General features: G+C 46.8%; 6 non-coding genes across 6 annotated transcripts; all 6 read right to left on the bottom strand.

The window, feature by feature from the left end:
• Window positions 1-2952: 2952 nt before the first annotated feature.
• TRNAG-UCC (transfer RNA glycine (anticodon UCC)) lies at window positions 2953-3024 on the bottom strand. Its single transcript has one exon. It is a non-coding gene; the product is annotated as a tRNA-Gly (tRNA).
• A 6323-nt stretch (window positions 3025-9347) lies between these two features.
• On the bottom strand, window positions 9348-9419 carry TRNAG-UCC (transfer RNA glycine (anticodon UCC)). Its single transcript has one exon. It is a non-coding gene; the product is annotated as a tRNA-Gly (tRNA).
• Window positions 9420-10951: 1532 nt separating this feature from the next.
• TRNAG-UCC (transfer RNA glycine (anticodon UCC)) lies at window positions 10952-11023 on the bottom strand. The gene has a single exon. It is a non-coding gene; the product is annotated as a tRNA-Gly (tRNA).
• Window positions 11024-14132: 3109 nt separating this feature from the next.
• On the bottom strand, window positions 14133-14204 carry TRNAG-UCC (transfer RNA glycine (anticodon UCC)). The gene has a single exon. It is a non-coding gene; the product is annotated as a tRNA-Gly (tRNA).
• A 3134-nt stretch (window positions 14205-17338) lies between these two features.
• TRNAG-UCC (transfer RNA glycine (anticodon UCC)) lies at window positions 17339-17410 on the bottom strand. The gene has a single exon. It is a non-coding gene; the product is annotated as a tRNA-Gly (tRNA).
• Window positions 17411-18942: 1532 nt separating this feature from the next.
• Window positions 18943-19014, bottom strand: TRNAG-UCC (transfer RNA glycine (anticodon UCC)). Its single transcript has one exon. It is a non-coding gene; the product is annotated as a tRNA-Gly (tRNA).
• Between the last annotated feature and the right edge of the window lie 2203 nt (window positions 19015-21217).

Raw genomic sequence — 21217 nt, forward strand, 5'->3', positions numbered from 1 at the left:
GGGAAAGCAGCAGTTCAAATCATTGAAATAAGCATATATTGGCAGCAAGGGAAAAACAGCAGGGTAGAGAAAGAAAACAGCTCCACGAAATTCACAGTAGATTGATAATAGCTGGACAAAAAAAGGGAATAATAACGTTCCAAGCAGCCTCAGAAAGAAGTGCGAGGGTCCCATCTTTCGTTAATGGTCATAACTGTGCATCATTTCCTTTGAAGTGTAGGGTTGATTCTCTGACCATCTGTCTCCCTGACTTTGAGCAGAGACCGATAGTTGAGCAGTCTCTTCCCACAAAAAGCTGGCACAAGCCTGCTTTTTTCCGCTCTGGCAGCGTGGAAACGAGAGAGTGGTCCTCACAAGAAAAAAATCAATCCATGCTAGCAGAGGATGGTTTCGATCCATCGACCTCTGGGTTATGGGCCCAGACGCTTCCGCTGCGCCACTCTGCTTCCTGCTCAAAATGCTATGGTTATGCAGATCAGGAGCCTTCAGAGGAGTGGCATGGGATCGCTGGAGCTATTCTGGCAGGGCTCTCACCTCATTTGCCTAAGAATGTCACAAGGCATGCTGGGTGCAGAAAATCTTCACCTTCCCCTCTCACAGTCAGTCATAGGGGAAAGTCAAGGCCCTCTCAGTCACTAGCCATGTCACGCCTTTGTCAAGACAGAAGCACCCCCACCCGCTCCTTCTCTGTGATCCTGCGCTACCATGCTCAGGTTTTGGCCTTACCTGGGAGCCAGAGGTGCACCCGCTGAGGGCTTGCCCGGTATGAGCGTTTGGGAGCGTTCGGGACGTGAGTGGACTTAGGACTGGAAGTTCTGTCCATTTGAAGCAGCCAACCTTCCTGCTGCAGACAGGGGCTGTTCCCTTGGGTTTCTTTCACCTTGCTCTCGGATAAATTTGGGTGTATGCTGCAGTTCCCTGCGATGACTACAAGGTGGCGCTGCTTTCAGGTAAGAGCACAAATATGCAGAAAATGTTGGGGACTTTTGCCACATTTTTCGGTGGTGGGTCTTGCACATTTTTTCCAGGGGAGAGATATTGACCTGAAACACTTTTTACTGCAGAGATGCTGCAGTTCTAAAGGCTGGTCGGGCAGAAGGGCTTAGCCGTTTCATTGCCTGCCCCCCTGCAGCCCATTTATTACCAGCAGTTGTGAGTGGTGACTGCTGTTTGTAAAATATAAAAATTTCAGGACATAGAAAGTCGCAGACGGTGCTTTTGGGATGCCTGCCTATGTCTTTGTTTATTATTTATCTAATAGCTGAGTAATCTGGTCAAGATATTTCTCTTTTTTTTAACATATTGCGATAGAATTGCTACAGCTTGCTTAATGTATAAATATTAGCACTGCGTTGGCCAGGAATCAAACCCGGGTCAACTGCTTGGAAGGCAGCTATGCTCACCACTATACCACCAACGGTCCATGGCATATGTTTTATTTAAACTCTAGACATCACAACCCTGAGTTCAATGACTATATTGCACTAGTATCAGAGGTATTTTTGGTTTACAGACCAACATGAAAATCAGGAAAAAAGTTCTTGCAACTGCTAAGGAACTGGAGATTGAAACCAATGCAAAAGCTGCGCAGAAAAGGAGAAAGCGAAAGCAGCAGTTCAAATCATTGAAATAAGCATATATTGGCAGCAAGGGAAAAACAGCAGGGTAGAGAAAGAAAACAGCTCCACGAAATTCACAGGAGATTGATAATAGCAGGACAAAAAAAGGGAATAATAACGTTCCAAGCAGGCTCAGAAAGAAGTGCGAGGGTCCCATCTTTCTTTAATGGTCATAACTGTGCATCATTTCCTTTGAAGTGTAGGGTTGATTCTCTGACCATCTGTCTCCCTGACTTTGAGCAGAGACCGATAGTTGAGCAGTCTCTTCCCACAAAAAGCTGGCACAAGCCTGCTGTTTTCCGCTCTGGCAGCGTGGAAACAAGAGAGTGGTCCTCACAAGAAAAAAAATCAATCCATGCTAGCAGAGGATGGTTTCGATCCATCGACCTCTGGGTTATGGGCCCAGCACGCTTCCGCTGCGCCACTCTGCTTCCTGTTCAAAATGCTGTGGTTATGCAGATCAGGAGCCTTCAGAGGAGTGGCATGGGATCGCTGGAGCTATTCTGGCAGGGCTCTCACCTCATTTGCCTAAGAATGTCACAAGGCATGCTGGGTGCAGAAAATCTTCGCCTTCCCCTCTCACAGTCAGTCATAGGGGAAAGTCAAGGCCCTCTCAGTCACTAGCCATGTCACGCCTTTGTCAAGACAGAAGCACCCCCACCCGCTCCTTCTCTGTGATCCTGCGCTACCATGCTCAGGTTTTGGCCTTACCTGGGAGCCAGAGGTGCACCCGGTGAGGGCTTGCCCGGTATGAGCGTTTGGGAGGGTTCGGGGCGTGAGTGGACTTAGGACTGGAAGTTCTGTCCATTCGAAGCAGCCAACCTTCCTGCTGCAGACAGGGGCTGTTCCCTTGGGTTTCTTTCACCTTGCTCTCGGATAAATTTGGTTGTATGCTGCAGTTGCCTGCGATGACTACAAGGTGGCGCTGCTTTCAGGTAAGAGCACAAATATGCAGAAAATGTTGGGGACTTTTGCCACATTTATCGGTGGTGGGTCTCGCAGATTTTTTCCAGGGGAGAGATATTGACCTGAAACACTTTTTACTGCAGAGATGCTGCAGTTCTAAAGGCTGGTCGGGCAGAAGGGCTTAGCCGTTTCATTGCCTGCCCCCCTGCAGTCCATTTATTACCAGCAGTTGTGAGTGGTGACTGCTGTTTGTAAAATATAAAAATTTCAGGACATAGAAAGTCGCAGACGGGGCTTTTGGGATGCCTGCCTATGTCTTTGTTTATTATTTATCTAATAGCTGAGTAATCTGGTCAAGATATTTCTCTTTTTTTTAACATATTGCGTTAGAATAGCTACAGCTTGCTTAATGTATAAATATTAGCACTGCGTTGGCCGGGAATCAAACCCGGGTCAACTGCTTGGAAGGCAGCTATGCTCACCACTATACCACCAACGCTCTGTGGCATATGTTTTTTTTAAACTCTAGACATCACAAACCTGAGTTCAATGACTATATTGCACCAGTATCAGAGGTATTTTTTCTTTACAGACCAACCTGAAAATCAGGAAAAAAGTTCTTGCAACTGCTAAGGAACTGGAGATTGAAACCAATGCAAAAGCTGCGCAGAAAAGGAGAAAGGGAAAGCAGCAGTTCAAATCATTGAAATAAGCATATATTGGCAGCAAGGGAAAAACAGCAGGGTAGAGAAAGAAAACAGCTCCACGAAATTCACAGGAGATTGATAATAGCAGGACAAAAAAAGGGAATAATAACGTTCCAAGCAGCCTCAGAAAGAAGTGCGAGGGTCCCATCTTTCTTTAATGGTCATAACTGTGCATCATTTCCTTTGAAGTGTAGGGTTGATTCTCTGACCATCTGTCTCCCTGACTTTGAGCAGAGACCGATAGTTGAGCAGTCTCTTCCCACAAAAAGCTTGCACAAGCTTGCTGTTTTCCACTCTGGCAGCGTGGAAACGAGAGAGTGGTCCTCACAAGAAAAAAAATCAATCCATGCTAGCAGAGGATGGTTTCGATCCATCGACCTCTGGGTTATGGGCCCAGCACGCTTCCGCTGCGCCACTCTGCTTCCTGCTCAAAATGCTGTGGTTATGCAGATCAGGAGCGTTCAGAGGAGTGGCATGGGATCGCTGGAGCTATTCTGGCAGGGCTCTCACCTCATTTGCCTAAGAATGTCACAAGGCATGCTGGGTGCAGAAAATCTTCGCCTTCCCCTCTCACAGTCAGTCATAGGGGAAAGTCAAGGCCCTCTCAGTCACTAGCCATGTCACGCCTTTGTCAAGACAGAAGCACCCCCACCCGCTCCTTCTCTGTGATCCTGCGCTTCCATGCTCAGGTTTTGGCCTTACCTGGGAGCCAGAGGTGCACCCGGTGAGGGCTTGCCCGGTATGAGCGTTTGGGAGCGTTCGGGACGTGAGTGGACTTAGGACTGGAAGTTCTGTCCATTCGAAGCAGCCAACCTTCCTGCTGCAGACAGGGGCTGTTCCCTTGGGTTTCTTTCACCTTGCTCTCGGATAAATTTGGTTGTATGCTGCAGTTGCCTGCGATGACTACAAGGTGGCGCTGCTTTCAGGTAAGAGCACAAATATGCAGAAAATGTTGGGGACTTTTGCCACATTTATCGGTGGTGGGTCTCGCACATTTTTTCCAGGGGAGAGATATTGACCTGAAACACTTTTTACTGCAGAGATGCTGCAGTTCTAAAGGCTGGTCGGGCAGAAGGGCTTAGCCGTTTCATTGCCTTCCCCCCTGCAGCCCATTTATTACCAGCAGTTGTGAGTGGTGACTGCTGTTTGTAAAATATAAAAATTTCAGGACATAGAAAGTCGCAGACGGGGCTTTTGGGATGCCTGCCTATGTCTTTGTTTATTATTTATCTAATAGCTGAGTAATCTGGTCAAGATATTTCTCTTTTTTTTAACATATTGCGATAGAATAGCTACAGCTTGCTTAATGTATAAATATTAGCACTGCGTTGGCCGGGAATCGAACCCAGGTCAACTGCTTGGAAGGCAGCTATGCTCACCACTATATCACCAACGCTCTGTGGTATATGTTTTTTTTTAACTCTAGACATCACAACCCTGAGTTCAATGACTATATTGCACCAGTATCAGAGGTATTTTTGGTTTACAGACCAACATGAAAATCAGGAAAAAAGTTCTTGCAACTGCTAAGGAACTGGAGATTGAAACCAATGCAAATGCTGCGCAGAAAAGGAGAAAGGGAAAGCAGCAGTTCAAATAATTGAAATAAGCATATATTGGCAGCAAGGGAAAAACAGCATGGTAGAGAAAGAAAACAGCTCCACGAAATTCACAGGAGATTGATAATAGCAGGACAAAAAAAGGGAATAATAACGTTCCAAGCAGGCTCAGAAAGAAGTGCGAGGGTCCCATCTTTCTTTAATGGTCATAACTGTGCATCATTTCCTTTGAAGTGTCGGGTTGATTCTCTGACCATCTGTCTCCCTGACTTTGAGCAGAGACCGATAGTTGAGCAGTCTCTTCCCACTAAAAGCTGGCACAAACCTGCTGTTTTCCACTCTGGCAGCGTGGAAACGAGAGAGTGGTCCTCACAAGAAAAAAAATCAATCCATGCTAGCAGAGGATGGTTTCGATCCATCGACCTCTGGGTTATGGGCCCAGCACGCTTCCGCTGCGCAACTCTGCTTCCTGTTCAAAATGCTGTGGTTATGCAGATCAGGAGCCTTCAGAGGAGTGGCATGGGATCGCTGGAGCTATTCTGGCAGGGCTCTCACCTCATTTGCCTAAGAATGTCACAAGGCATGCTGGGTGCAGAAAATCTTCGCCTTCCCCTCTCACAGTCAGTCATAGGGGAAAGTCAAGGCCCTCTCAGTCACTAGCCATGTCACGTCTTTGTCAAGACAGAAGCACCCCCACCCGCTCCTTCTCTGTGATCCTGCGCTACCATGCTCAGGTTTTGGCCTTACCTGGGAGCCAGAGGTGCACCCGGTGAGGGCTTGCCCGGTATGAGCGTTTGGGAGCGTTCGGGACGTGAGTGGACTTAGGACTGGAAGTTCTGTCCATTCAAAGCAGCCAACCTTCCTGCTGCAGACAGGGGCTGTTCCCTTGGGTTTCTTTCACCTTGCTCTCGGATAAATTTGGTTTATGCTGCAGTTGCCTGCGATGACTACAAGGTGGCGCTGCTTTCAGGTAAGAGCACAAATATGCAGAAAATGTTGGGGACTTTTGCCACATTTATCGGTGGTGGGTCTCGCACATTTTTTCCAGGGGAGAGATATTGACCTGAAACACTTTTTACTGCAGAGATGCTGCAGTTCTAAAGGCTGGTCGGGCAGAAGGGCTTAGCCGTTTCATTGCCTTACCCCCCTGCAGCCCATTTATTACCAGCAGTTGTGAGTGGTGACTGCTGTTTGTAAAATATAAAAATTTCAGGACATAGAAAGTCGCAGACAGGGCTTTTGGGATGCCTGCCTATGTCTTTGTTTATTATTTATCTAATAGCTGAGTAATATGGTCAAGATATTTCTCTTTTTTTTAACATATTGTGTTAGAATAGCTACAGCTTGCTTAGTGTATAAATATTAGCACTGCGTTGGCCAGGAATCGAACCCGGGTCAACTGCTGGGAAGACAGCTATGCTCACCACTATACCACCAACGCTCCATGGCATGTGTTTTTTTTAAACTCTAGACATCACAACCCTGAGTTCAATGACTATATTGCACCAGTATCAGAGGTATTTTTGGTTTACAGACCAACATGAAAATCAGGAAAAAAGTTCTTGCAACTGCTAAGGAACTGGAGATTGAAACCAATGCAAAAGCTGCGCAGAAAAGGAGAAAGGGAAAGCAGCAGTTCAAATCATTGAAATAAGCATATATTGGCAGCAAGGGAAAAACAGCAGGGTAGAGAAAGAAAACAGCTCCACGAAATTCACAGGAGATTGATAATAGCAGGACAAAAAAATGGAATAATAACGTTTCAAGCAGCCTCAGAAAGAAGTGCGAGGGTCCCATCTTTCGTTAATGGTCATAACTGTGCATCATTTCCTTTGAAGTGTAGGGTTGATTCTCTGACCATCTGTCTCCCTGACTTTGAGCAGAGACCGATAGTTGAGCAGTCTCTTCCCACAAAAAGCTGGCACAAGCCTGCTTTTTTCCGCTCTGGCAGCGTGGAAACGAAAGAGTGGTCCTCACAAGAAAAAAAATCAATCCATGCTAGCAGAGGATGGTTTCGATCCATCGACCTCTGGGTTATGGGCCCATCACGCTTCCGCTGCGCCACTCTGCTTCCTGCTCAAAATGCTATGGTTATGCAGATCAGGAGCCTTCAGAGGAGTGGCATGGGATCGCTGGAGCTATTCTGGCAGGGCTCTCACCTCATTTGCCTAAGAATGTCACAAGGCATGCTGGGTGCAGAAAATCTTCACCTTCCACTCTCACAGTCAGTCATAGGGGAAAGTCAAGGCCCTCTCAGTCACTAGCCATGTCACGCCTTTGTTAAGACAGAAGCACCCCCACCCGCTCCTTCTCTGTGATCCTGCGCTACCATGCTCAGGTTTTGGCCTTACCTGGGAGCCAGAGGTGCACCCGGTGAGGGCTTGCCCGGTATGAGCGTTTGGGAGCGTTGTGGACTTAGGACTGGAAGTTCTGTCCATTTGAAGCAGCCAACCTTCCTGCTGCAGACAGGGGCTGTTCCCTTGGGTTTCTTTCACCTTGCTCTCGGATAAATTTGGTTGTATGCTGCAGTTGCCTGCGATGACTACAAGGTGGCGCTGCTTTCAGGTAAGAGCACAAATATGCAGAAAATGTTGGGGACTTTTGCCACATTTATCGGTGGTGGGTCTCGCACATTTTTTCCAGGGGAGAGATATTGACCTGAAACACTTTTTACTGCAGAGATGCTGCAGTTCTAAAGGCTGGTCGGGCAGAAGGGCTTAGCCGTTTCATTGCCTGCCCCCCTGCAGCCCATTTATTACCAGCAGTTGTGAGTGGTGACTGCTGTTTGTAAAATATAAAAATTTCAGGACATAGAAAGTCGCAGACGGGGCTTTTGGGATGCCTGCCTATGTCTTTGTTTATTATTTATCTAATAGCTGAGTAATCTGGTCAAGATATTTCTCTTTTTTTTAACATATTGCGTTAGAATAGCTACAGCTTGCTTAATGTATAAATATTAGCACTGCGTTGGCCAGGAATCGAACCCGGGTCAACTGCTTGGAAGGCAGCTATGCTCACCACTATACCACCAACGCTCGTTGGCGTATGTTTTTTTTAAACTCTAGACATCACAACCCTGAGTTCAATGACTATATTGCACCAGTATCAGAGGTATTTTTGGTTTACAGACCAACATGAAAATCAGGAAAAAAGTTCTTGCAACTGCTAAGGAACTGGAGATTGAAACCAATGCAAAAGCTGCGCAGAAAAGGAGAAAGGGAAAGCAGCAGTTCAAATCATTTAAATAAGCATATATTGGCAGCAAGGGAAAAACAGCAGGGTAGAGAAAGAAAACAGCTCCACAAAATTCACAGGAGATTGATAATAGCAGGACAAAAAAAGGGAATAATAACGTTCCAAGCAGCCTCAGAAAGAAGTGCGAGGGTCCCATCTTTCGTTAATGGTCATAACTGTGCATCATTTCCTTTGAAGTGTAGGGTTGATTCTCTGACCATCTGTCTCCCTGACTTTGAGCAGAGACCGATAGTTGAGCAGTCTCTTCCCACAAAAAGCTGGCACAAGCCTGCTTTTTTCCGCTCTGGCAGCGTGGAAACGAGAGAGTGGTCCTCACAAGAAAAAAAATCAATCCATGCTAGCAGAGGATGGTTTCGATCCATCGACCTCTGGGTTATGGGCCCAGCACGCTTCCGCTGCGCCACTCTGCTTCCTGCTCAAAATGCTATGGTTATGCAGATCAGGAGCCTTCAGAGGAGTGGCATGAGATCGCTGGAGCTATTCTGGCAGGGCTCTCACCTCATTTGCCTAAGAATGTCACAAGGCATGCTGGGTGCAGAAAATCTTCACCTTCCCCTCTCACAGTCAGTCATAGGGGAAAGTCAAGGCCCTCTCAGTCACTAGCCATGTCACGCCTTTGTCAAGACAGAAGCACCCCCACCCGCTCCTTCTCTGTGATCCTGCGCTACCATGCTCAGGTTTTGGCCTTACCTGGGAGCCAGAGGTGCACCCGGTGAGGGCGAGCGTTTGGGAGCGTTCAGGACGTGAGTGGACTTAGGACTGGAAGTTCTGTCCATTCGAAGCAGCCAACCTTCCTGCTGCAGACAGGGGCTGTTCCCTTGGGTTTCTTTCACCTTGCTCTCGGATAAATTTGGTTGTATGCTGCAGTTGCCTGCGATGACTACAAGGTGGCGCTGCTTTCAGGTAAGAGCACAAATATGCAGAAAATGTTGGGGACTTTTGCCACATTTATCGGTGGTGGGTCTCGCACATTTTTTCCAGGGGAGAGATATTGACCTGAAACACTTTTTACTGCAGAGATGCTGCAGTTCTAAAGGCTGGTCGGGCAGAAGGGCTTAGCCATTTCATTGCCTTCTCCCCTGCAGCCCATTTATTACCAGCAGTTGTGAGTGGTGACTGCTGTTTGTAAAATATAAAAATTTCAGGACATAGAAAGTCGCAGACGGGGCTTTTGGGATGCCTGCCTATGTCTTTGTTTATTATTTATCTAATAGCTGAGTAATCTGGTCAAGATATTTCTCTTTTTTTTAACATATTGCGATAGAATAGCTACAGCTTGCTTAATGTATAAATATTAGCACTGCGTTGGCCGGGAATCGAACCCAGGTCAACTGCTTGGAAGGCAGCTATGCTCACCACTATACCACCAACGCTCCGTGGCATATGTTTTTTTTTAACTCTAGACATCACAACCCTGAGTTCAATGACTATATTGCACCAGTATCAGAGGTATTTTTGGTTTACAGACCAACATGAAAATCAGGAAAAAAGTTCTTGCAACTGCTAAGGAACTGGAGATTGAAACCAATGCAAATGCTGCGCAGAAAAGGAGAAAGGGAAAGCAGCAGTTCAAATAATTGAAATAAGCATATATTGGCAGCAAGGGAAAAACAGCAGGGTAGAGAAAGAAAACAGCTCCACGAAATTCACAGGAGATTGATAATAGCAGGACAAAAAAAGGGAATAATAACGTTCCAAGCAGGCTCAGAAAGAAGTGCGAGGGTCCCATCTTTCTTTAATGGTCATAACTGTGCATCATTTCCTTTGAAGTGTCGGGTTGATTCTCTGACCATCTGTCTCCCTGACTTTGAGCAGAGACCGATAGTTGAGCAGTCTCTTCCCACAAAAAGCTGGCACAAGCCTGCTGTTTTCCACTCTGGCAGCGTGGAAACGAGAGAGTGGTCCTCACAAGAAAAAAAATCAATCCATGCTAGCAGAGAATGGTTTCGATCCATCGACCTCTGGGTTATGGGCCCAGCACGCTTCCGCTGCGCCACTCTGCTTCCTGTTCAAAATGCTGTGGTTATGCAGATCAGGAGCCTTCAGAGGAGTGGCATGGGATCGCTGGAGCTATTCTGGCAGGGCTCTCATCTCATTTGCCTAAGAATGTCACAAGGCATGCTGGGTGCAGAAAATCTTCACCTTCCCCTCTCACAGTCAGTCATAGGGGAATGTCAAGGCCCTCTCAGTCACTAGCCATGTTACGCCTTTGTCAAGACAGAAGCACCCCCTCCCGCTCCTTCTCTGTGATCCTGCGCTACCATGCTCAGGTTTTGGCCTTACCTGGGAGCCAGAGGTGCACCCGGTGAGGGTTTGCCCGGTATGAGCGTTTGGGAGCTTTCGGGACGTGAGTGGACTTAGGACTGGAAGTTCTGTCCATTCGAAGCAGCCAACCTTCCTGCTGCAGACAGGGGCTTTTCCCTTGGGTTTCTTTCACCTTGCTCTCGGATAAATTTGGTTGTATGCTGCAGTTGCCTGCGATGACTACAAGGTGGCGCTGCTTTCAGGTAAGAGCACAAATATGCAGAAAATGTTGGGGACTTTTGCCACATTTATCGGTGGTGGGTCTCGCACATTTTTTCCAGGGGAGAGATATTGACCTGAAACACTTTTTACTGCAGAGATGCTGCAGTTCTAAAGGCTGGTCGGGCAGAAGGGCTTAGCCGTTTCATTGCCTGCCCCCCTGCAGCCCATTTATTACCAGCAGTTGTGAGTGGTGACTGCTGTTTGTAAAATATAAAAATTTCAGGACATAGAAAGTCGCAGACGGGGCTTTTGGGATGCCTGCCTATGTCTTTGTTTATTATTTATCTAATAGCTGAGTAATCTGGTCAAGATATTTCTCTTTTTTTTAACATATTGCGATAGAATAGCTACAGCTTGCTTAATGTATAAATATTAGCACTGCGTTGGCCGGGAATCAAACCCGGGTCAACTGCTTGGAAGGCAGCTATGCTCACCACTATACCACCAACGCTCCATAGCAGATGGTTTTTTTAAACTCTAGACATCACAACCCTGAGTTCAATGACTATATTGCACCAGTATCAGAGGTATTTTTGGTTTACAGACCAACATGAAAATCAGGAAAAAAGTTCTTGCAACTGCTAAGGAACTGGAGATTGAAACCAATGCAAAAGCTGCGCAGGAAAGGAGAAAGGGAAAGCAGCAGTTCAAATCATTGAAATAAGCATATATTGGCAGCAAGGGAAAAACAGCAGGGTAGAGAAAGAAAACAGCTCCACGAAATTCACAGGAGATTGATAATAGCAGGACAAAAAAAGGGAATAATAACGTTCCAAGCAGGCTCAGAAAGAAGTGCGAGGGTCCCATCTTTCTTTAATGGTCATAACTGTGCATCATTTCCTTTGAAGTGTAGGGTTGATTCTCTGACCATCTGTCTCCCTGACTTTGAGCAGAGACCGATAGTTGAGCAGTCTCTTCCCACAAAAAGCAGGCACAAGCCTGCTGTTTTCCGCTCTGGCAGCGTGGAAACAAGAGAGTGGTCCTCACAAGAAAAAAAATCAATCCATGCTAGCACAGGATGGTTTCGATCCATCGACCTCTGGGTTATGGGCCCAGCACGCTTCAGCTGCGCCACTCTGCTTCCTGTTCAAAATGCTGTGGTTATGCAGATCAGGAGCCTTCAGAGGAGTGGCATGGGATCGCTGGAGCTATTCTGGCAGGGCTCTCACCTCATTTGCCTAAGAATGTCACAAGGCATGCTGGGTGCAGAAAATCTTCGCCTTCCCCTCTCACAGTCAGTCATAGGGGAAAGTCAAGGCCCTCTCAGTCACTAGCCATGTCACGCCTTTGTCAAGACAGAAGCACCCCCACCCGCTCCTTCTCTGTGATCCTGCGCTACCATGCTCAGGTTTTGGCCTTACCTGGGAGCCAGAGGTGCACCCGGTGAGGGCGAGCGTTTGGGAGGGTTTGGGACGTGAGTGGACTTAGGACTGGAAGTTCTGTCCATTCGAAGCAGCCAACCTTCCTGCTGCAGACAGGGGCTGTTCCCTTGGGTTTCTTTCACCTTGCTCTCGGATAAATTTGGTTGTATGCTGCAGTTGCCTGCGATGACTACAAGGTGGCGCTGCTTTCAGGTAAGAGCACAAATATGCAGAAAATGTTGGGGACTTTTGCCACATTTATCGGTGGTGGGTCTCGCAGATTTTTTCCAGGGGAGAGATATTGACCTGAAACACTTTTTACTGCAGAGATGCTGCAGTTCTAAAGGCTGGTCGGGCAGAAGGGCTTAGCCGTTTCATTGCCTGCCCCCCTGCAGTCCATTTATTACCAGCAGTTGTGAGTGGTGACTGCTGTTTGTAAAATATAAAAATTTCAGGACATAGAAAGTCGCAGACGGGGCTTTTGGGATGCCTGCCTATGTCTTTGTTTATTATTTATCTAATAGCTGAGTAATCTGGTCAAGATATTTCTCTTTTTTTTAACATATTGCGTTAGAATAGCTACAGCTTGCTTAATGTATAAATATTAGCACTGCGTTGGCCGGGAATCAAACCCCGGTCAACTGCTTGGAAGGCAGCTATGCTCACCACTATACCACCAACGCTCTGTGGCATATGTTTTTTTAAAACTCTAGACATCACAAACCTGAGTTCAATGACTATATTGCACCAGTATCAGAGGTATTTTTTCTTTACAGACCAACATGAAAATCAGGAAAAAAGTTCTTGCAACTGCTAAGGAACTGGAGATTGAAACCAATGCAAAAGCTGCGCAGAAAAGGAGAAAGGGAAAGCAGCAGTTCAAATCATTGAAATAAGCATATATTGGCAGCAAGGGAAAAACAGCAGGGTAGAGAAAGAAAACAGCTCCACGAAATTCACAGGAGATTGATAATAGCAGGACAAAAAAAGGGAATAATAACGTTCCAAGCAGGCTCAGAAAGAAGTGCGAGGGTCCCATCTTTCTTTAATGGTCATAACTGTGCATCATTTCCTTTGAAGTGTCGGGTTGATTCTCTGACCATCTGTCTCCCTGACTTTGAGCAGAGACCGATAGTTGAGCAGTCTCTTCCCACAAAAAGCTGGCACAAGCCTGCTGTTTTCCACTCTGGCAGCGTGGAAACGAGAGAGTGGTCCTCACAAGAAAAAAAATCAATCCATGCTAGCAGAGGATGGTTTCGATCCATCAACCTCTGGGTTATGGGCCCAGCACGCTTCCGCTGCGCCACTCTGCTTCCTGTTCAAAATGCTGTGGTTATGCAGATCAGGAGCCTTCAGAGGAGTGGCATGGGATCGCTGGAGCTATTCTGGCAGGGCTCTCACCTCATTTGCCTAAGAATGTCACAAGGCATGCTGGGTGCAGAAAATCTTCACCTTCCACTCTCACAGTCAGTCATAGGGGAAAGTCAAGGCCCTCTCAGTCACTAGCCATGTCACGCCTTTGTCAAGACAGAAGCACCCCCACCCGCTCCTTCTCTGTGATCCTGCGCTACCATGCTCAGGTTTTGGCCTTACCTGGGAGCCAGAGGTGCACCCGGTATGAGCGTTTGGGAGCTTTCGGGACGTGAGTGGACTTAGGACTGGAAGTTCTGTCCATTCGAAGCAGCCAACCTTCCTGCTGCAGACAGGGGCTTTTCCCTTGGGTTTCTTTCACCTTGCTCTCGGATAAATTTGTTTGTATGCTGCAGTTGCCTGCGATGACTACAAGGTGGCGCTGCTTTCAGGTAAGAGCACAAATATGCAGAAAATGTTGGGGACTTTTGCCACATTTATCGGTGGTGGGTATCGCACATTTTTTCCAGGGGAGAGATATTGACCTGAAACACTTTTTACTGCAGAGATGCTGCAGTTCTAAAGGCTGGTCGGGCAGAAGGGCTTAGCCGTTTCATTGCCTGCCCCCCTGCAGCCCATTTATTACCACCAGTTGTGAGTGGTGACTGCTGTTTGTAAAATATAAAAATTTCAGGACATAGAAAGTCGCAGACGGGGCTTTTGGGATGCCTGTCTATGTCTTTGTTTATTATTTATCTAATAGCTGAGTAATCTGGTCAAGATATTTCTCTTTTTTTAACATATTGCGTTAGAATAGCTACAGCTTGCTTAATGTATAAATATTAGCACTGCGTTGGCCGGGAATCGAACCCGGGTCAACTGCTTGGAAGGCAGCTATGCTCACCACTATACCACCAACGCTCCGTGGCATATGTTTTTTTTAAACTCTAGACATCACAACCCTGAGTTCAATGACTATATTGCACCAGTATCAGAGGTATTTTTGGTTTACAGACCAACATGAAAATCAGGAAAAAAGTTCTTGCAACTGCTAAGGAACTGGAGATTGAAACCAATGCAAAAGCTGCGCCGAAAAGGAGAAAGGGAAAGCAGCAGTTCAAATCATTGAAATAAGCATATATTGGCAGCAAGGGAAAAACAGCAGGGTAGAGAAAGAAAACAGCTCCACGAAATTCACAGTAGATTGATAATAGCTGGACAAAAAAAGGGAATAATAACGTTCCAAGCAGCCTCAGAAAGAAGTGCGAGGGTCCCATCTTTCGTTAATGGTCATAACTGTGCATCATTTCCTTTGAAGTGTAGGGTTGATTCTCTGACCATCTGTCTCCCTGACTTTGAGCAGAGACCGATAGTTGAGCAGTCTCTTCCCACAAAAAGCTGGCACAAGCCTGCTTTTTTCCGCTCTGGCAGCGTGGAAACGAGAGAGTGGTCCTCACAAGAAAAAAATCAATCCATGCTAGCAGAGGATGGTTTCGATCCATCGACCTCTGGGTTATGGGCCCAGACGCTTCCGCTGCGCCACTCTGCTTCCTGCTCAAAATGCTATGGTTATGCAGATCAGGAGCCTTCAGAGGAGTGGCATGGGATCGCTGGAGCTATTCTGGCAGGGCTCTCACCTCATTTGCCTAAGAATGTCACAAGGCATGCTGGGTGCAGAAAATCTTCACCTTCCCCTCTCACAGTCAGTCATAGGGGAAAGTCAAGGCCCTCTCAGTCACTAGCCATGTCACGCCTTTGTCAAGACAGAAGCACCCCCACCCGCTCCTTCTCTGTGATCCTGCGCTACCATGCTCAGGTTTTGGCCTTACCTGGGAGCCAGAGGTGCACCCGCTGAGGGCTTGCCAGGTATGAGCGTTTGGGAGCGTTCGGGACGTGAGTGGACTTAGGACTGGAAGTTCTGTCCATTTGAAGCAGCCAACCTTCCTGCTGCAGACAGGGGCTGTTCCCTTGGGTTTCTTTCACCTTGCTCTCGGATAAATTTGGGTGTATGCTGCAGTTCCCTGCGATGACTACAAGGTGGCGCTGCTTTCAGGTAAGAGCACAAATATGCAGAAAATGTTGGGGACTTTTGCCACATTTTTCGGTGGTGGGTCTTGCACATTTTTTCCAGGGGAGAGATATTGACCTGAAACACTTTTTACTGCAGAGATGCTGCAGTTCTAAAGGCTGGTCGGGCAGAAGGGCTTAGCCGTTTCATTGCCTGCCCCCCTGCAGCCCATTTATTACCAGCAGTTGTGAGTGGTGACTGCTGTTTGTAAAATATAAAAATTTCAGGACATAGAAAGTCGCAGACGGTGCTTTTGGGATGCCTGCCTATGTCTTTGTTTATTATTTATCTAATAGCTGAGTAATCTGGTCAAGATATTTCTCTTTTTTTTAACATATTGCGATAGAATTGCTACAGCTTGCTTAATGTATAAATATTAGCACTGCGTTGGCCAGGAATCAAACCCGGGTCAACTGCTTGGAAGGCAGCTATGCTCACCACTATACCACCAACGGTCCATGGCATATGTTTTATTTAAACTCTAGACATCACAACCCTGAGTTCAATGACTATATTGCACTAGTATCAGAGGTATTTTTGGTTTACAGACCAACATGAAAATCAGGAAAAAAGTTCTTGCAACTGCTAAGGAACTGGAGATTGAAACCAATGCAAAAGCTGCGCAGAAAAGGAGAAAGCGAAAGCAGCAGTTCAAATCATTGAAATAAGCATATATTGGCAGCAAGGGAAAAACAGCAGGGTAGAGAAAGAAAACAGCTCCACGAAATTCACAGGAGATTGATAATAGCAGGACAAAAAAAGGGAATAATAACGTTACAAGCAGGCTCAGAAAGAAGTGCGAGGGTCCCATCTTTCTTTAATGGTCATAACTGTGCATCATTTCCTTTGAAGTGTAGGGTTGATTCTCTGACCATCTGTCTCCCTGACTTTGAGCAGAGACCGATAGTTGAGCAGTCTCTTCCCACAAAAAGCTGGCACAAGCCTGCTGTTTTCCGCTCTGGCAGCGTGGAAACAAGAGAGTGGTCCTCACAAGAAAAAAAATCAATCCATGCTAGCAGAGGATGGTTTCGATCCATCGACCTCTGGGTTATGGGCCCAGCACGCTTCCGCTGCGCCACTCTGCTTCCTGTTCAAAATGCTGTGGTTATGCAGATCAGGAGCCTTCAGAGGAGTGGCATGGGATCGCTGGAGCTATTCTGGCAGGGCTCTCACCTCATTTGCCTAAGAATGTCACAAGGCATGCTGGGTGCAGAAAATCTTCGCCTTCCCCTCTCACAGTCAGTCATAGGGGAAAGTCAAGGCCCTCTCAGTCACTAGCCATGTCACGCCTTTGTCAAGACAGAAGCACCCCCACCCGCTCCTTCTCTGTGATCCTGCGCTACCATGCTCAGGTTTTGGCCTTACCTGGGAGCCAGAGGTGCACCCGGTGAGGGCTTGCCCTGTATGAGCGTTTGGGAGGGTTCGGGGCGTGAGTGGACTTAGGACTGGAAGTTCTGTCCATTCGAAGCAGCCAACCTTCCTGCTGCAGACAGGGGCTGTTCCCTTGGGTTTCTTTCACCTTGCTCTCGGATAAATTTGGTTGTATGCTGCAGTTGCCTGCGATGACTACAAGGTGGCGCTGCTTTCAGGTAAGAGCACAAATATGCAGAAAATGTTGGGGACTTTTGCCACATTTATCGGTGGTGGGTCTCGCAGATTTTTTCCAGGGGAGAGATATTGACCTGAAACACTTTTTACTGCAGAGATGCTGCAGTTCTAAAGGCTGGTCGGGCAGAAGGGCTTAGCCGTTTCATTGCCTGCCCCCCTGCAGTCCATTTATTACCAGCAGTTGTGAGTGGTGACTGCTGTTTGTAAAATATAAAAATTTCAGGACATAGAAAGTCGCAGACGGGGCTTTTGGGATGCCTGCCTATGTCTTTGTTTATTATTTATCTAATAGCTGAGTAATCTGGTCAAGATATTTCTCTTTTTTTTAACATATTGCGTTAGAATAGCTACAGCTTGCTTAATGTATAAATATTAGCACTGCGTTGGCCGGGAATCAAACCCGGGTCAACTGCTTGGAAGGCAGCTATGCTCACCACTATACCACCAACGCTCTGTGGCATATGTTTTTTTTAAACTCTAGACATCACAAACCTGAGTTCAATGACTATATTGCACCAGTATCAGAGGTATTTTTTCTTTACAGACCAACCTGAAAATCAGGAAAAAAGTTCTTGCAACTGCTAAGGAACTGGAGATTGAAACCAATGCAAAAGCTGCGCAGAAAAGGAGAAAGGGAAAGCAGCAGTTCAAATCATTGAAATAAGCATATATTGGCAGCAAGGGAAAAACAGCAGGGTAGAGAAAGAAAACAGCTCCACGAAATTCACAGGAGATTGATAATAGCAGGACAAAAAAAGGGAATAATAACGTTCCAAGCAGCCTCAGAAAGAAGTGCGAGGGTCCCATCTTTCTTTAATGGTCATAACTGTGCATCATTTCCTTTGAAGTGTAGGGTTGATTCTCTGACCATCTGTCTCCCTGACTTTGAGCAGAGACCGATAGTTGAGCAGTCTCTTCCCACAAAAAGCTTGCACAAGCTTGCTGTTTTCCACTCTGGCAGCGTGGAAACGAGAGAGTGGTCCTCACAAGAAAAAAAATCAATCCATGCTAGCAGAGGATGGTTTCGATCCATCGACCTCTGGGTTATGGGCCCAGCACGCTTCCGCTGCGCCACTCTGCTTCCTGCTCAAAATGCTGTGGTTATGCAGATCAGGAGCGTTCAGAGGAGTGGCATGGGATCGCTGGAGCTATTCTGGCAGGGCTCTCACCTCATTTGCCTAAGAATGTCACAAGGCATGCTGGGTGCAGAAAATCTTCGCCTTCCCCTCTCACAGTCAGTCATAGGGGAAAGTCAAGGCCCTCTCTGTCACTAGCCATGTCACGTCTTTGTCAAGACAGAAGCACCCCCACCCGCTCCTTCTCTGTGATCCTGCGCTACCATGCTCAGGTTTTGGCCTTACCTGGGAGCCAGAGGTGCACCCGGTGAGGGCTTGCCCGGTATGAGCGTTTGGGAGCGTTCGGGACGTGAGTGGACTTAGGACTGGAAGTTCTATCCATTCAAAGCAGCTAACCTTCCTGCTGCAGACAGGGGCTGTTCCCTTGGGTTTCTTTCACCTTGCTCTCGGATAAATTTGGTTGTATCCTGCAGTTGCCTGCGATGACTACAAGGTGGCGCTGCTTTCAGGTAAGAGCACAAATATGCAGAAAATGTTGGGGACTTTTGCCACATTTATCGGTGGTGGGTCTCGCACATTTTTTCCAGGGGAGAGATATTGACCTGAAACACTTTTTACTGCAGAGATGCTGCAGTTCTAAAGGCTGGTCGGGCAGAAGGGCTTAGCCGTTTCATTGCCTGCCCCCCTGCAGCCCATTTATTACCAGCAGTTGTGAGTGGTGACTGCTGTTTGTAAAATATAAAAATTTCAGGACATAGAAAGTCGCAGACGGGGCTTTTGGGATGCCTGCCTATGTCTTTGTTTATTATTTATCTAATAGCTGAGTAATCTGGTCAAGATATTTCTCTTTATTTTAACATATTGCGTTAGAATAGCTACAGCTTGCTTAATGTATAAATATTAGCACTGCGTTGGCCGGGAATCGAACCCGGGTCAACTGCTTGGAAGGCAGCTATGCTCACCACTATACCACCAACGCTCCGTGGCATATGTTTTTTTTAAACTCTAGACATCACAACCCTGAGTTCAATGACTATATTGCACCAGTATCAGAGGTATTTTTGGTTTACAGACCAACATGAAAATCAGGAAAAAAGTTCTTGCAACTGCTAAGGAACTGGAGATTGAAACCAATGCAAAAGCTGTGCAGAAAAGGAGAAAGGGAAAGCAGCAGTTCAAATCATTGAAATAAGCATATATTGGCAGCAAGGGAAAAACAGCAGGGTAGAGAAAGAAAACAGCTCCACGAAATTCACAGGAGATTGATAATAGCAGGACAAAAAAAGGGAATAATAACGTTCCAAGCAGCCTCAGAAAGAAGTGCGAGGGTCCCATCTTTCGTTAATGGTCATAACTGTGCATCATTTCCTTTGAAGTGTAGGGTTGATTCTCTGACCATCTGTCTCCCTGACTTTGAGCAGAGACCGATAGTTGAGCAGTCTCTTCCCACAAAAAGCTGGCACAAGCCTGCTTTTTTCCGCTCTGGCAGCGTGGAAACGAGAGAGTGGTCCTCACAAGAAAAAAAATCAATCCATGCTAGCAGAGGATGGTTTCGATCCATCGACCTCTGGGTTATGGGCCCAGCACGCTTCCGCTGCGCCACTCTGCTTCCTGCTCAAAATGCTATGGTTATGCAGATCAGGAGCCTTCAGAGGAGTGGCATGGGATCGCTGGAGCTATTCTGGCAGGGCTCTCACCTCATTTGCCTAAGAATGTCACAAGGCATGCTGGGTGCAGAAAATCTTCACCTTCCCCTCTCACACTCAGTCATAGGGGAAAGTCAAGGCCCTCTCAGTCACTAGCCATGTCACGCCTTTGTCAAGACAGAAGCACCCCCACCCGCTCCTTCTCTGTGATCCTGCGCTACCATGCTCAGGTTTTGGCATTACCTGGGAGCCAGAGGTGCACCCGGTGAGGGCTTGCCCGGTATGAGCGTTTGGGAGCGTTCGGGACGTGAGTGGACTTAGGACTGGAAGTTCTGTCCATTCGAAGCAGCCAACCTTTCTGCTGCAGACAGGGGCTGTTCCCTTGGGTTTCTTTCACCTTGCTCTCGGATAAATTTGGTTGTATGCTGCAGTTGCCTGCGATGACTACAAGGTGGCGCTGCTTTCAGGTAAGAGCACAAATATGCAGAAAATGTTGGGGACTTTTGCCACATTTATCAGTGGTGGGTCTCACACATTTTTTCCAGGGGAGAGATATTGACCTGAAACACTTTTTACTGCAGAGATGCTGCAGTTCTAAAGGCTGGTCGGGCAGAAGGGCTTAGCCGTTTCATTGCCTGCCCCCTGCAGCCCATTTATTAGCAGCAGTTGTGAGTGGTGACTGCTGTTTGTAAAATATAAAAATTTCAGGACATAGAAAGTCGCAGACAGGGCTTTTGGGATGCCTGCCTATGTCTTTGTTTATTATTTATCTAATAGCTGAGTAATCTGGTCAAGATATTTCTCTTTTTTTTAACATATTGCGATAGAATAGCTACAGCTTGCTTAATGTATAAATATTAGCACTGCGTGGGCCAGGAATCGAACCCGGGTCAACTGCTTGGAAGGCAGCTATGCTCACCACTATACCACCAACGCTCCGTGGCATATGTTTTTTTTAATCTCTAGACATCACAACCCTGAGTTCAATGACTATATTGCACCAGTATCAGAGGTATTTTTGGTTTACAGACCAACATGAAAATCAGGAAAAAAGTTCTTGCAACTGCTAAGGAACTGGAGATTGAAACCAATGCAAATGCTGCGCAGAAAAGGAGAAAGGGAAAGCAGCAGTTCAAATAATTGAAATAAGCATATATTGGCAGCAAGGGAAAAACAGCAGGGTAGAGAAAGAAAACAGCTCCACAAAATTCACAGGAGATTGATAATAGCAGGACAAAAAAAGGGAATAATAACGTTCCAAGCAGGCTCAGAAAGAAGTGCGAGGGTCCCTTCTTTCTTTAATGGTCATAACTGTGCATCATTTCCTTTGAAGTGTCGGGTTGATTCTCTGACCATCTGTCTCCCTGACTTTGAGCAGAGACCGATAGTTGAGCAGTCTCTTCCCACAAAAAGCTGGCACAAGCCTGCTGTTTTCCACTCTGGCAGCGTGGAAACGAGAGAGGGGTCCTCACAAGAAAAAAAATCAATCCATGCTAGCAGAGGATGGTTTCGATCCATCGACCTCTGGGTTATGGG

The sequence above is a fragment of the Pleurodeles waltl genome, unplaced genomic scaffold (genome assembly GCF_031143425.1).
Source record: "Pleurodeles waltl isolate 20211129_DDA unplaced genomic scaffold, aPleWal1.hap1.20221129 scaffold_69, whole genome shotgun sequence".
NCBI lineage: Eukaryota > Metazoa > Chordata > Amphibia > Caudata > Salamandridae > Pleurodeles > Pleurodeles waltl.